Raw genomic sequence first — 14839 nt, 5'->3', positions numbered from 1 at the left:
AACCCGGCAATTCGAAGAAAGAATCCAGAGCATGTTGAATTGCTATTTATTACTATCTTTTTGGTTTCTATCTATGATAAAGGTTTTTCTATTTCTGATTATTTCCGGTTTTCCTTCCTTCCTAGCTTCTTTTACCTTTTGAACCTCCTTTCTTAATTCTGTTTGATCTTCTGGAATGAGATCTTCATTTATAAATATTCCCGTTCCTTTTAGACTTGAGGTTTTATGAAGTATGTCATACTTATGATTAGTAGATCTCACCTTTATTCGAATTAGTCTTCCTTTATTCTATGTTAATTTCCCCAACCTTGTTGCTTTTGTGAGACACGTTGCTTCAATTTGTAACCTATTATGTAGTTCTATCTGGGCTATGGCTAAAGTATCCTCATGTACCTCCTCTTTTAAATCAAAGATTATAAGTTTCAAGGCCCTTTTGTTACGCTCATGGTCTAATTCTATTAATTTTTTCATTTCATCTTTAATTCATTTGATATCTAATTTATCTACAACATTATTTAGGGTGAGGCGGTTATTAACCTTTTCTTCTAGTTCTTTAATCATGTCCTTCATTTTAAAACTCTCTAAAGTATGAGCATCTCCTTGATGGGATGTTTGGTTAGTATCTTGGTTTTGTTTTTTTATAACTTGCAACCTAGTCTCCATTGCCACCATTTTATTCTCCAATGGTTTTATTTTCTATTTGTTTTTGGATCGTGTCTTCAAGAGATGAAAATTTATTTTCCGGGATGGCTTCTAAATTTTTTTGTAGTTTGACTTCTCTTTCTTCTCTATGTTTCTCTAAAGACTCTATATACTCATAAAGGCCTTGTAGAGTAACTGTGCTAGGTCTGCCTTTGGTAATCTTTGGTAGCTGTGGTGAAATATTCATACTTGAAAATATATGAACAAATATGTATTAGAAAAAGATAAGGAATGTGTGCACTTGATATCAGAAAACCTGACTGCTGATCGCACTTGCCCTAGATTGGATTGACTACAGATCCAAGGGTAAAAACCCACGAGTTTCTAGTCACAGCAAATGGTTCATTATAAAAGATATTAAATTATTATCACAAAGAGATCGTAAATACATCACCCTAAATTATTACCAGAGAGAGATAGTAAATATATCACCCTAAATTATTACCGCAAAGAGATCGTAAATACATCACACTGAATTATTACCGTAGAGATTGTAAATACACCATCCTAAATTATTACTGCAAAGAGATCGTAAATACATCACCCTAAATTATTATCGCAGAGAGATCGTAAATATATCACCCTAAATTATTACCCTATATTCGTAAATATATCACCCTAAATTATTACCCTATATTCTTAAGTTAACTTTGAAGTTAACTGTTATAACTTGTATTACAATAAAAAACAATTTTATAGAATTTATTAAATTGAAAAAATATTATTATAGAGATACTATTAATAAGGATTAGTATTCTAATAAATAATTATAAACAGTGTTGTTAAGATGATATTAACAAATATTTATTCTTCCAAATAATTAGAAATACTATTACTAAGAAATAGTAATAAAATAATAATATAAATATTATAAATATTATAGCTTATATATATATATATATATATATATATATATATATATATATATATAATATGAAAAAAGAGGAAGATAATTAAGAAGACACGAAAACATTCAGGAAAAAATAGGAAGATAATTAAGAAAACACGAAAACATTCAGGAATAAAGAGTAGGTATCCAATTTATGATGATGAAAATGGTCAATCCTAGCGATGACCTTAGCCTCTTCTACGCAGCTGTCATAAATCAAAGGATTTGTGAGCATGTTGTAGACATCAAGCATGGCAATTCTCACTTCTTCGCTTTGACATAACATGAAGAAAAGACGGAACATCACATTTGCATATAAGAAGCTATGATCATCTCTAGAATTGATCATTTTCATCATCATAAATTTACAGAGGCCTTAGAAATTGAAAAAAGTCCTATTAATGTGAATAGAGACTATGGCTAGAGTATCAACAGGGGTTGGATATCTGCTCTTTCTTCCTAAAGTTTTTCTTGTTTTCTCGGTTATCTTCCTATTTTTTATTATTATTATTATTATTATTTTTATATATATATATATATATATATATATATATATATATATATATATATATATATATATATATATATAATTATTATTTTTATTATTATTTTTTAGCTATAATATTTATAATATTATTGTTATTATTATTTATTACTATTTCTTAGTAATAGTATTTCTAATTATTTGGAAAAATAAATATTTGTTAATACCATCTTAAGTACAAAAATGTTTATAATTATTTATTAGAATACTAATTTTTATTAATAGTATCTCGATAGTAATATTTTTTGAGTTTAATAATTTCTATAAAATTGATTTTTTATTGTAATACAAATAGAATTTAATTTAATCATATTATTATAATTAATATTCAAATTGAGATTCTGGTTCTATATTCCCAAAGTTTTGGTTTGTTTTAACAATAATACTTATAATAATATTATTATTTTATTTCTTTGAATAGTTTGTTAGAATTCTAATTCTAATTCTTATTTCATAGAATATTATAACCTAAATTGATTTTATTTATTATATAAAAATAATTAACTTAATTCAAAAATATTAGTTGTTAAATAAAAAAAATTGGATTCTTTTTCTTGGTCAAATCTTAATTATTAATTTCAATTTTTTAGTCAAACTAATTGTTATTTTCCAACAGCTAGTTAGCTAATCTCTTCATCTATTTATTTGATTGCCTATATCTAATTCCTTATCTTGTGCTGAAAATGAACCACACTTGGTTTGAAAATATCCTATATAATTTTTACAAAATGTTGTTATAATTATTATGAATAAGAAAAATCTAAATTATATATATATATATATATATATATATATATATATATATAATTTAATTTATTTATTTTACACCTTAAATGAAATACATCATAAACATTACATAATAGAACTCACATACATATATAATATTAAAATGAAAATTAACAAATTTAAATAGAATATATTGAATAAAATAAATATAAATTAATTAAAAAATATAATGTTATTTTGAATTAAATATATTTTAAGGAGAATTGAACTTTATTTCACAATGAAATAAAGTTATAAAATTGATAGGTCAATAAGGTGTGTAACCAGGAAATAAACACTGAAGGGATCAATGCTTTTGAATGATCTTTAAACTAGCAATTGTTTGAAAAGTTACAAAGAGAGGCTGATAGGATTACTAAATTGGAATTGTTGAATTTTTATAAAAGAGTTAATTGGTTTATGGAAAACCTTGTTTTCTTGGACTCGATCATTGTGCAATTACTTTTCTTTAGATGTTTTGTTTATATCTATATTACAAGGAACACATTGAATGTCTTATTTCATTTTAGAGTAAGTTAATTACCCAAAATCAAGAGGTTAAGTTAATTACCCAAAATCAAGAAACCTCTATAGATGGCCAAGCATATACGAAGCTTGCTAGTGACCAAGGCAATAACCACCATGACTATCCCCTACCAATATATTTCATTGAAAACCATAATTGTATATTGCATTTAGAAAGTCAAAACATAATATTAGAAAACATGTTGATATATTGCTATTAAAAATTTAATTCCATTAGAAACCATGATATTATTATTATATTTTATAAAGAATAATATACATATATAGAATGATACTACATTGAAAACCATAATTGTATATTGCGATTAGAAAGTCAAAATATAATATTCGAAACCATGCTAAATATGACATTACAAACCTTAAATGTCAAAGGGAGAACTTAGAATTTGGTAATTAAATGACCATAGCCATTCCGAAGACCATCTCTATAGAGACATTAAAAAACCATGGTTAATGCCAAATTAGGAGGCCGGAAGGCAAAAACAAAAATAAGAAAATACCAAATCGTTGCTAACATTACATGTAGCAAGAATAAAAGAATCACTTCTTCCCCATGGATGCCTTCCTGATTGTGATCTTACGCTCGCCTGAAGACTACCATGCCTGAAGACAACCATCTAAAGATGAACACGCACGCTCGCCTGAAGACAACCATGCCTGAAGACGACCATCTAAACATGAACACGCATGCTTGAAAGGAGGAACAATACACCAGACACTATTCAGATCAGCTAATGAAGTATTATAAATTCTTGAAAATTTTGGAAGAGTTTATATTGAGATGGTCAATCATATACGAAGCTTGCTAGTGACCAAGGCAATAACCAAAATGACTATCCCCCACAAATATATTTCATTGAAAACCATAATTTTATATTGCATTTAGAAAGTCAAAACATAATATTAGAAAACATGTTGATATATTGCTATTAAAAAGTTAATTTCATTAGAAACCATGATATTATTATTATATTTTAAAAGAATAATATACATATATAGAATGATACTACATTGAAAACCAGAATTGTATATTGCAATTAGAAAGTTTGGAAAACACAGTTTAACATGTTTTCTAATATTATCAACATGAAACGAGATTCAAGTGCTAAAAATTAGATTAAAGTAGTTGTACAATGTGTTCTTCAGTATGCTTGAACTGCATTTCAAATTGAATCTGGGCTTGTAAACTGACAAGGCTAAATGCCATGAATGTCACTAGACCTACCCCATGACCTAGTGTTCACATTAAATACCACAGATGCCTGATTAAGAAAGTTTTCAAAACAAGCAACATCATCACCATTGGGGATGTGTGCACTGTGTATTGCCATTTCCGCTCGTTGAAGTTCATCAAATATTTCTTCAGTCCATCTAGAAATTAGTTGCCATTCCCTTTCCCTGATTTTCCTGATTAGCTTCCAAATGACAATCACTTTGTCTTTTGTTCCTGCCATTAACACTTCGTCCTTGTAGACCACCAATCCTAGTCGATGATCACGCTGTGGTTTTGCAACTTTCAGGATAGCCCATTCTAATTGTTTATCAAGAAAACTATTAGGCTCTAATGGGCTTCCAATAGCCAATACATGGCATCCCTACAATAGACTCCATGAGTATCAACTACTCTCATATTTTGAAGGTGATGCTGAGATATGAACTCTATCCATGAATTGGTTACATAATCATATATCATTGTTTTCACAAGACTAATGCCATTCTCACGATCACAGTGCCTATTAGTATCATCCAGCATGGCAACCAAAACCTTAAAATGATCTGGGCCAGACCTTGCAATGCATTTTAGTTTGGATGTCCATTTTCCATCCATGAAACGAAGCATTTTGTAAACACCTGTTATAGGATTCTTAATGCATAATAAACTTGACATGCATGAGCAGAATTTTTGTTCACTATATTGTAAAATAAAATAGAATTAGATAACAACAAATTAGATTAGATCATGCAATAAATTCAAAAATATCAAGTCATCAGTGAAATGAGCATGCATATGAGCACAAATCACATAAACTTACATTATTAATTTAAAAGTAAAAACATTATACATTAGAAAAAACCATAAACTTAAATTAATCTCACTTAGAAACATAAACTAAGCAAATTAAAAAAAAACTACAGACAAACTTAACCTGAACACACATTACCAAGTTGATCACCCGTGCCACATTAAGGGAATTTGCCTTTGCTCTCTAATTCAGTATCGCTCTCCAATTTGGTATTGTTCTCAAATTCAGGTGCCCTGTTTCATAGAAAAGTACGCATGAAGCCAACGTCAAACCACATGTGCCATGTTGAGCATTCAATCCATGGGAAAAACAGTCTGTCATGGCAGCTAACCAGTGTGGAACTTTCTGCTCCATTTTCTGTCGACTTGAATTTTCTGGTATTGTAACATCGATTTTCTCTCAACTTGAATTTTCTGATATTATAACATCGATAGTAGCACGAGCCGAGTTTGCAGCCCAACTCCCATGATACACTACCACTGCATCTGTTCTTGTAACGCGCTACATGGCTCCTACACCCCAACTTCACCAGAACCATGATTTATCTGCGTTCCACAACCTGCTCTTCGATATATCGACCAAGGAACACGCTTTTGTCAAGAGACCCTTTCAATGCCCTGCACGTCCTTCGGATCTGGGGATATTGTTGCGATGGCACTCTCAGAAGTATGCTCTCTAATAGATCAGGCATGATGTTGATTAAAATACAAGGATCTGAAGACAATGGAGTAGTAATTGCAGAGCTTGTAGTACTGGAAGTTGATTCGTCAGAGTGTTCCATGGTTAATATCCCTACAACAATTTCCAGAGGATGGCCTTCTTGATTATGATGAGTCCCTTCCCTGCTCTATGCTGATCCGTGCCACATCGAGCGCATTTTCCTTTGCTCTCTAATTTGGTATCACTCTCTAATTTGGTATTGTTCTCGAATTCGGGTGCCCTGTTTCGCAGAAAAGTACGCACGAAGCCAGCGTCAAACAAACTATTCCATGTCGAGCATTCAATCCATGGGAAAAATAGTCTATCATGGCAGCTAACCAGTGTGGAACTTTCCGCTCCATTTTCTGTCGACTTGAACTTTCTGGTATTATAACATTGATTTTCTCTCAACTTGAATTTTATGATATTATAGCATCGATAGTAGCAGGAGTTGAGTTTACAGCCCAACTCCCACGATACCCGACCACTACATCTATTCCTGTAACATGCTACACGGCTCCTCCACCCCAACTTCACCGAAACCATGATTTCTCCGCATTCCACAACCTGCTCTTCGATATATCGACCAAGGAACAAGCTTTCGTCAAGAGACCCTTTCAGTGCCCTGCACATCCTCCAGATCTGGGGATATTACTGCGATGGCACTCTCAGAAATATGATCTCCAATAGATCGGGCATGATGTTGATTAAAATACAAGGAACTGAAGATGATGGAGTAGTAATTGCAGAGGTTGCAGTACTAAAAGTTGATTTGTCAGAGTGCTCCATGGTTAATATCCCTGCAACAATTTCGAAAGGATGGCCATCTTGATTATGACGAGTCCCTTCCCTGCTCTGTAAGAATTGATCTCCCAATAAATCAATTGCACCACTACTTTTACAAGCCCAAGAAGCGGAATCGCAGCAGGCCAGTGCTCGCCAAAAGCCAGCTTTTACAAGCCCAAGAAGTGAAATCGCAATAGGCCAGTGCTCACCAAAAGCCAGGGAAGAAGAACAACAACAACAACTGGCATACCAAAGAAAGTATTAACTCTGAGGCCAAGAGTGACATAAAAGAATGGGAAAAAGCAGTAAAAATATCTTCAAGAGTGACATAAAATAATGGGAAAAAACAGTAAAAATATCTTGCCATGCCAAGAAGGCAACTCAACCAATATTTGGAAAAAGTAGTCACACTTCAAATAAATAGTTGAAAGTGTCTCAACTGATTGAACAGAGCAGGGTAAAAGTGTTGACGATGGTTGATGCATAGGAAGGCCTATCGGCCTAAATATAGACTCGTCAGATAAACAATTTATTTTATAAACAATTTTATAAAACACATGTTGAATCCCATTTGGTTATTAGTAATCACGTTGAATTGAATATTTATTTCATAAACAATTTATAAAACACGTATTTGAATCCCATTTGGTTATCAGTAATCACGTTGAATTGAATATTTATTTCATAAAAAATTTATAAAACACGTGTTTGAATCCAATTTATTATTAGTAATGACGTTGAATGTCAACCATAGCAATACATCGTTGCAAAACAGTGATAAATCTTGTTTACCGTTGCTTCACATTTTTCAGATAAAAAATAATATGAATAGTTTAACCTAAAGAAACGATTCGATACTAGATGCGGGTGAATTTCCAGAAAATTAATGGTGAGGCGATGGATTGACGGTGCTCGGCCCAACCAGATGGTCGCCAGCAGACCATTCTAGGCTTAGATATGGCACCTACAGACTCACTTCAGGTGAGAGAAGGCTAGCTTGCAGGAAGTCTTTAATGCTTGCTCTAGTCGAGAAATGAAGGATGTTCAATTTAACGTGGCACCCATCAACCCATCTGTTTGCCCTCCGTCATTCAGCATTTGTCCGCTCCAAGTAGGAAACCACTGCAGCAGAACTATTACAGGAAAACACTGTTGGCTTCTCTGCTGTCTTACCTTTGGCAATGGGTTCCATTATTCCCATTCCAAGCAATGCCCTTTGAGCCCTATCCAGGAGCCCTCTGCACATCCTCTGTTTTCCTTCCAGGCCCCTAATTCTCCTGAGCTTCTCTCTTGCCAAAGCACAATGGTTCGTCAGCGAATGCAGAGTCGCAGAGGAGGTGACTGAGGTGGTAGCGCACACTCTTAGGCTGCGCATAGTGATGATCTTCCACCACCACTTGTTTCTCCACCTCCTTCTCAAGCAAACTCTCTCCTTCCTAATCTGCCCCGCAGACACTATCCTCACTCTGCCTTCCATTCAAATCATTTTAGGTTCCAGAGCAACCTGAACCAGACCATTATTATGGCTAATGTCACTATCATATTCTCTGAAGAAGAAGAACAACACAGTGCTCCTACGCGAAACTCTACAGAGAAACCTCAAGACATTCACAGAATGGAAGTTTATCTAGGCTCTGAGCAGCTCCCATCGGATGAAGGCAGGGCAACCAGGCGTGGCCATCAGAATGTTGAAGGTGATATTGTAGGCGACACTTGGCATCTAGGTGGCAGCGCTCATGGAGCCACAATTTTGATGGCTTTTGCTGGCAGCTCGAGCGGCATTCCTCAGGCGATGGAAATTCCAGATGGCAGTGCTCATGGTGCCACAACTTTGATGGCCATTGCTGAGAGCTTGAGCGACATCCCTTAGGTGATGGATCTTCCTGGTGGTAGGGCAGATAGCAACGTGGCGAAGGAAGGCAAGATTTGATATGTGAACGTGTGTCCAGTTGTCGAGGAGGCTACTTACTAGGACATCCCAATGTAACGCCATGTGGCCTCCCAAGTGCCACCTCAAAGTTTTGTCGTTGACAGGTCAGGTCCTGTTGTTTGTGGTTTTGTTTCTCGTTCTCTGGTTAGGCAATTCTGTCTTGTTTCTCAATTGTTTCAGATGGTGACATCTCAAGACTTCATTCCAGTTTTGTTGTTGCTCTCCTGGTCTTTTGCATGGTTTTTTGTAAGTTTAAACTGGTTTCTACAAATATGGGGTAGCTATGATTCCCAGAAGGAACTTAGTTGTTCTCGACTGAGGCTGCAGCCTCATTGTAATTTTATTTTTCCTTCCTTTTAATAGAATTAGCTTTTACAGAGAAAAAAAAAGAAACGATTCGATATCTTTGTGCGGAGTGACAATTTTCCGATACCACAGATATGGGGAAGGAAACAAAGATTTGGCGATCACTTCCGGACAAGAGATTTGACGATCACTGACATTCAAATTGAAGAGAATATTTGGCAAGCCCTACCACAAGATTTGTTGCTTAAGATTTTATGCATGTTGCCTAGGCCACTTATAAACTTTCTAAACAAAATTATCAAATAAGTTAAGGTATGCAATTGTAGTGGTACCATAAGAAAAAAGGCAGTAGGAAATAACCTTTATATTTATATTATAATATTTTTAATGGTTATGCAAGCATTCCCTATTAATATTTTGAGGCAATGATGTGTATGGTTATATGTCTAGATGTCCATCTTTAACATTGTGAATAAGTATCTTTACTTTATTTCTGAAAAGTGATGGTAGATAGTCTCTGAAGAGGTATGAAAATTACGGACTAATGATATGGAAATGGATGATTGGTAAAATGTTTTACGAATACAATTTTATTTAACATGTATTATTATAGTAATAATGTCATTTTCAATTGTTTATGGAAGAAAAGAATGCATGTTGCAAATATCTAATACATAGTATATTAGGTTATTAACAAATACGTATTAACAAATAGACACTAAAAAACATAAAGAAAAGAGAAGCATGATTAATTAACGAGGAAATATGTATATTTATGAGCTTACTATTCATTTATTATTTATTTAATATATATTCATATTTAATCATTAAATTTTTGACATGAAATATTATTGTTATTGAAATTCATATTTAGCCATATTTTTAATATTATTTCTAAAAGTAGTATTTTTACTATTATTTCTAAAAAAGTCTTCAAAGTGTACACAATAGTGACAAATATGTAACTATGATTTATAACATTTTATCTTTTTATGATAAAAGCAAAACATGACACTAAATGCATGATAGGTAAACATCTCTCAAGATCTCCATTCTCTTATCTTAAAATGTTTCTAAACGGTCAATTTTATGATAGTGACACAAAATTTTCAATTAATTAATTTAGAAAAAGAACATTTATTCACTTGAGTAAGTTAGATCATAATTTATCTTTGCTTCTATTAAACCCTCTCCTAACATGCAAATGGAATGAAGATTAAATTTATTTTTTAGAACCATTCATAAATTGCATAATAGGCCATCTTCCTACTTTTAATGTTGTTTCCTATGTATGAATTGATATCTAGGTATAACTTTTCAATAATGCAAACTTCTTAAAAAAATTCGCAAAAGGTTTTTGTATAAGTGAATTGGTATAAAGGTATAGACAACTTTACTAGCATCAAGGCTTTCCTTCCACCCTATTTGTACTTTCGAGATAAATTTGATTAACTTGCTTGTTTAGAGTGGTATAACTAAATAAATATATTATTCCTCTTACTCTGAAATAATTTTTAATTTCCAACGTACAATAGTGTAACCATTGCACCCCCAGTTGCGCTGAATCTACGACAGGTTTAAAACTTGAAGATCAAAAGTAAATAATATTGCAGGAATTGTATATTCTTTGATCTTATTTACATAGGAACCAAATGGGACATAATTAATAATTGTTCATACAACATTCCCATTACTTTATATTCAAATTAGATGTGGAAATATTTTTTTGGATTTGCTATTGATTTAGATCTATATGATGTAAAATTTTAGTTGGTATAACTTATAGCTATTAACCTCATTGTCTTCCCCTTGTTTTGTGTCTCTATATTTCATATGCTATAATTTCACCCCATGAAGGAATTATGGGAAATAATTACATAAATCACAGAATGGAAAAAATTAATGGGTATAATAACCTAATTTAATTATTGGAAATAATTACATAAATCACAGAATGGAAAAAATTAATTGGTATAATAACCTAATTTGCAAGGAGTTAACAAAGCAATAAATAATTCACATCCATTGAATGTAGAAGAAATATAAAGGAAAAAGCACTGGTTGAGACTTTGAACCAAAATAGAACTAAGATACCATGCTTCCACAATAACCACGTATTTACTATACTTATATTCTCTGCCATTTATGTAATTTTTGTATAATTTTAATGCACAATAGTGAGAGTGTTTATGCGTCTTGAGTATTTAACTAAGACCTTAGATGACATTCCAATACACTTCCATATTGAGAAAGGGTAGTTAAGACTTTAGATGGTGACCATAAAAAACACCCCTATCAATTTTTGTAGAAAACCTTATGACATTAAATTTAACAATATTTTACTTTGTTTCCTATAATTTAATTTTTATTGGCCTAACTTTTATTTATAGGATTCAAATAAATGAAGGTAATGAAGACAATAAATGTTAGAAGTAGAAAAAGGAAAGGTATCCAAGATTGGGAAGCTAGAGATGACAATACAGAACCAAGGGAGAATCATGATGTTCTCATAGCACCTTGCAAATTCCATTGATTGATGAAGAATTCAAAATATACAAAGTTAATGTTTTCCATCCTAACAATTTTCATTCCAAAGCATATAATTATTATCCGTAGCAACATAATCATAATATTATGCAATACAATATTCTAAAATTGATGCATAAAAAAAATGGGGTTCGGAGGTTTTCTTGGGTTTTCAAAAGAGGATATTTTCATTATAAAAAGAAATAGCGTATCTAATTATAATAAAATTACTAGAGGTGAATTGTTACATTCTAGGGAAATCAATATACGAAGCCCCTTCATTCAAACAAATTCAAGGCAAGCTTACAATATAGGTAGGATCTTCTAAATGTGTCATTTTCTTTCACATATTTTATCCCAAAAATATGAGGGAGATGAGTCTAGGGTTTTGAAGGAATGCATGATAACGGTGTGATCAATGTTATTCTAACATGGGAAGGAGTTAAGAAAAACTAAGAAAACATCAAATTTATAGAATGTTTCATTTAGACAACAAATATGAATGGAAGGGAAATTAGGTAAGGCATAGCCATAACCATGAATGAAAATCTTGTGCCTCTTAGGCTATCGATGCTATTACAACTTGAATCATTTTGATTTAGATAAATCAACACATTGAAATTCAACTTTGCATAAAGTAGTGCATCTATGCAAGTGATCCATTTAATAATATGTTGAATGAAATAATATTCTAGCCCATGACATGACAAATTCGATGAGATAACATATTAGCATTAGTAATGAAAGAGCTAATGCATCAAAGTAAAAAAATAAATAGGGTAAAAATGTAACATAGTATTAACATATTTAATAGTAAACCAACACTAAAAATAATTTATCCACAAATTATATTAATTTTATTCTTATAAAAACTTCTATTTACATTGTATTATTAAAAATAATTTAAATTATTAATTAATCTAGTTAAAAGATTGAAGCCATAAATATCTAAATCTACATAGATATAAATTGCATGAATTGCAGCGAAAAGTTTACTGTAGTCCAATTGAGTTTACAATTTATGTGGGAAATTATGTTTCATAAATGATATAGATATACTAATGACATTTTCATATGCCAAATGACGTATAAGTGGTGGGGAATATTACCAATCAATGTATATCAAACACATTTACTAATGTGGTTCTGCTAGTTAATAGTCTTCATGAGTGTGGTTGATCTTTTGACCATGGTTCACATTTGCTAAATATGGCTAAAAATTGTTGATCATGGTTGACTTTAGTTTATCTTTATTGATAATGTATGACTATGGTTGACCATTGTTAACAACATTATCTTTTTTCTTCCCATGGTTGAGTATGATTGATTGAGGTAGACCATTGTTAACTATGAAATACTATGTTGACCATGGTTGGCTATGTATAACTATGGTTATTTATGGCTAACCAAGGGTGACAATGGTTGAGTATGGTAAGCATAGTTGATCATAATGACTATATTTAGCCATGTAAACTATGTATATCCATATCTAATTGTGTTTTATTATTATTGAATATCAGGGATATTAAAGGCTAAAATTGATTATGTTTGACCATAGTTAACAATGTTTGAACATGATAAACATTGGTGACTATGATCTACCTTTGTTGACTATGTATGACCATGGAGGAAAATAGTTGGATGTGGGTGACCATGTGTTGGCTATGGTTGACCATGGATGATCATGATTAAATATATTTCAACATGGTTTACAATTGTTGCCACATTATGGAATTAGGCTATGCTTGTCGCATTGGGGAATTGCACTTTTTTACACGTTATGGTGTCATAATATGATTATCACAATATAATGTTAGGATACAATCACCACATCGGAGATTTAGACTTTTTAAATCCAATGCAACATTGAGTTATGGTTGTCTCATTAATTTTTTTTTTTTTTTTTGTCACAATAGTATGTTAATTTATATTTCCCATATTGCAACATGGGGATATATTCGTGGCATTACAATTTCATGTTCTTCACATTATGACATTGAGTTAATTTTATCGCATTGTGAATTCAAGTTATGTTAATTGCATTACAATGTTGGGTTATGTTTGACACATTTTAATCTTCAATTATTTGTGGCACATTGTCACACTGAGGTATGTTCATCAAATTACGATGATAAGATATGTTCATCAAAATATAGCATTATGTTTGGTTGGATTGCATCAAAGTATGATGTTGGTGAAGCGCTCTGTTTGAATTCCGCATAAAGATACATCCATCACATTGGAATTTTAAGTAATGTCAGATTACATTACAATGTGATTTTTGTGAAGTGATATGTTCAAATTTGACATCAGAATATGTTTATCATATTGTGACTTTAGGCTATGTTGGATTTTATCACAATGAAGTGTTGGTGAAGCAATATGTTAGATTATACCATTAGGATATGTTCATCACATAATGTTCCTATGCTTCTATTGGTCACATTACAATGGTATCTCATGTTCATGATGAAATGATTTCAAGAATGCTTGAATGATGGGTCATGTTTAACATATGGAATTTATTTGAAGTGTTATGGTAATTTTCATCACATTTTGAGACTCATCATGGTTGAATTTTGAATTTTGATATATATCAATGTTCATTTTGCAATGCCACATGTTGCACAAGGCTTTCGCTAGAATGTAAACTTTCAAACTATTTACTTTCTATTATTATAATTATCATGTCTAGTGTATGTAAACCATAGTTTGTTTAGTCGGAAATGAATTCATGGGCATGATTGATTATAGTTGGATATGGTTGATTTTCAACACGTTGCAACATTTTTAAATTATATTGAAATGTGACACCAGGTTCGTTCATCATAATGCAAAGTTTAGTTATGCTCATCACATTGTGACATTCATTAAGAAATATTTTGGATTTTGATGTTCTCTTATGGATATTCCACCTTGTAATATTCTTCTTTGTTTTGTTTTGTCAAATTGCTACATTTATTTATGGTAACACTACATTGCAAGATCCATTATAGATTTTAACGCATTGCAATATTCCTGAAGGTTCATGATGCATTATGAGATTCATCATACATGACTTATAAGTAAGTGTTGTTTTCCTCATTAGTAATGTCATAATGTAATATTCATGAGGGGTTGGG

This window comes from Pinus tabuliformis, chromosome 7 (assembly GCF_031772625.1).
Source record: "Pinus tabuliformis cultivar Carrire ecotype Pingquan chromosome 7, CPIR1, whole genome shotgun sequence".
In the NCBI taxonomy this organism is placed as follows: Eukaryota; Viridiplantae; Streptophyta; class Pinopsida; order Pinales; family Pinaceae; genus Pinus; species Pinus tabuliformis.
Note: the sequence above shows the minus strand (reverse complement) of the source record.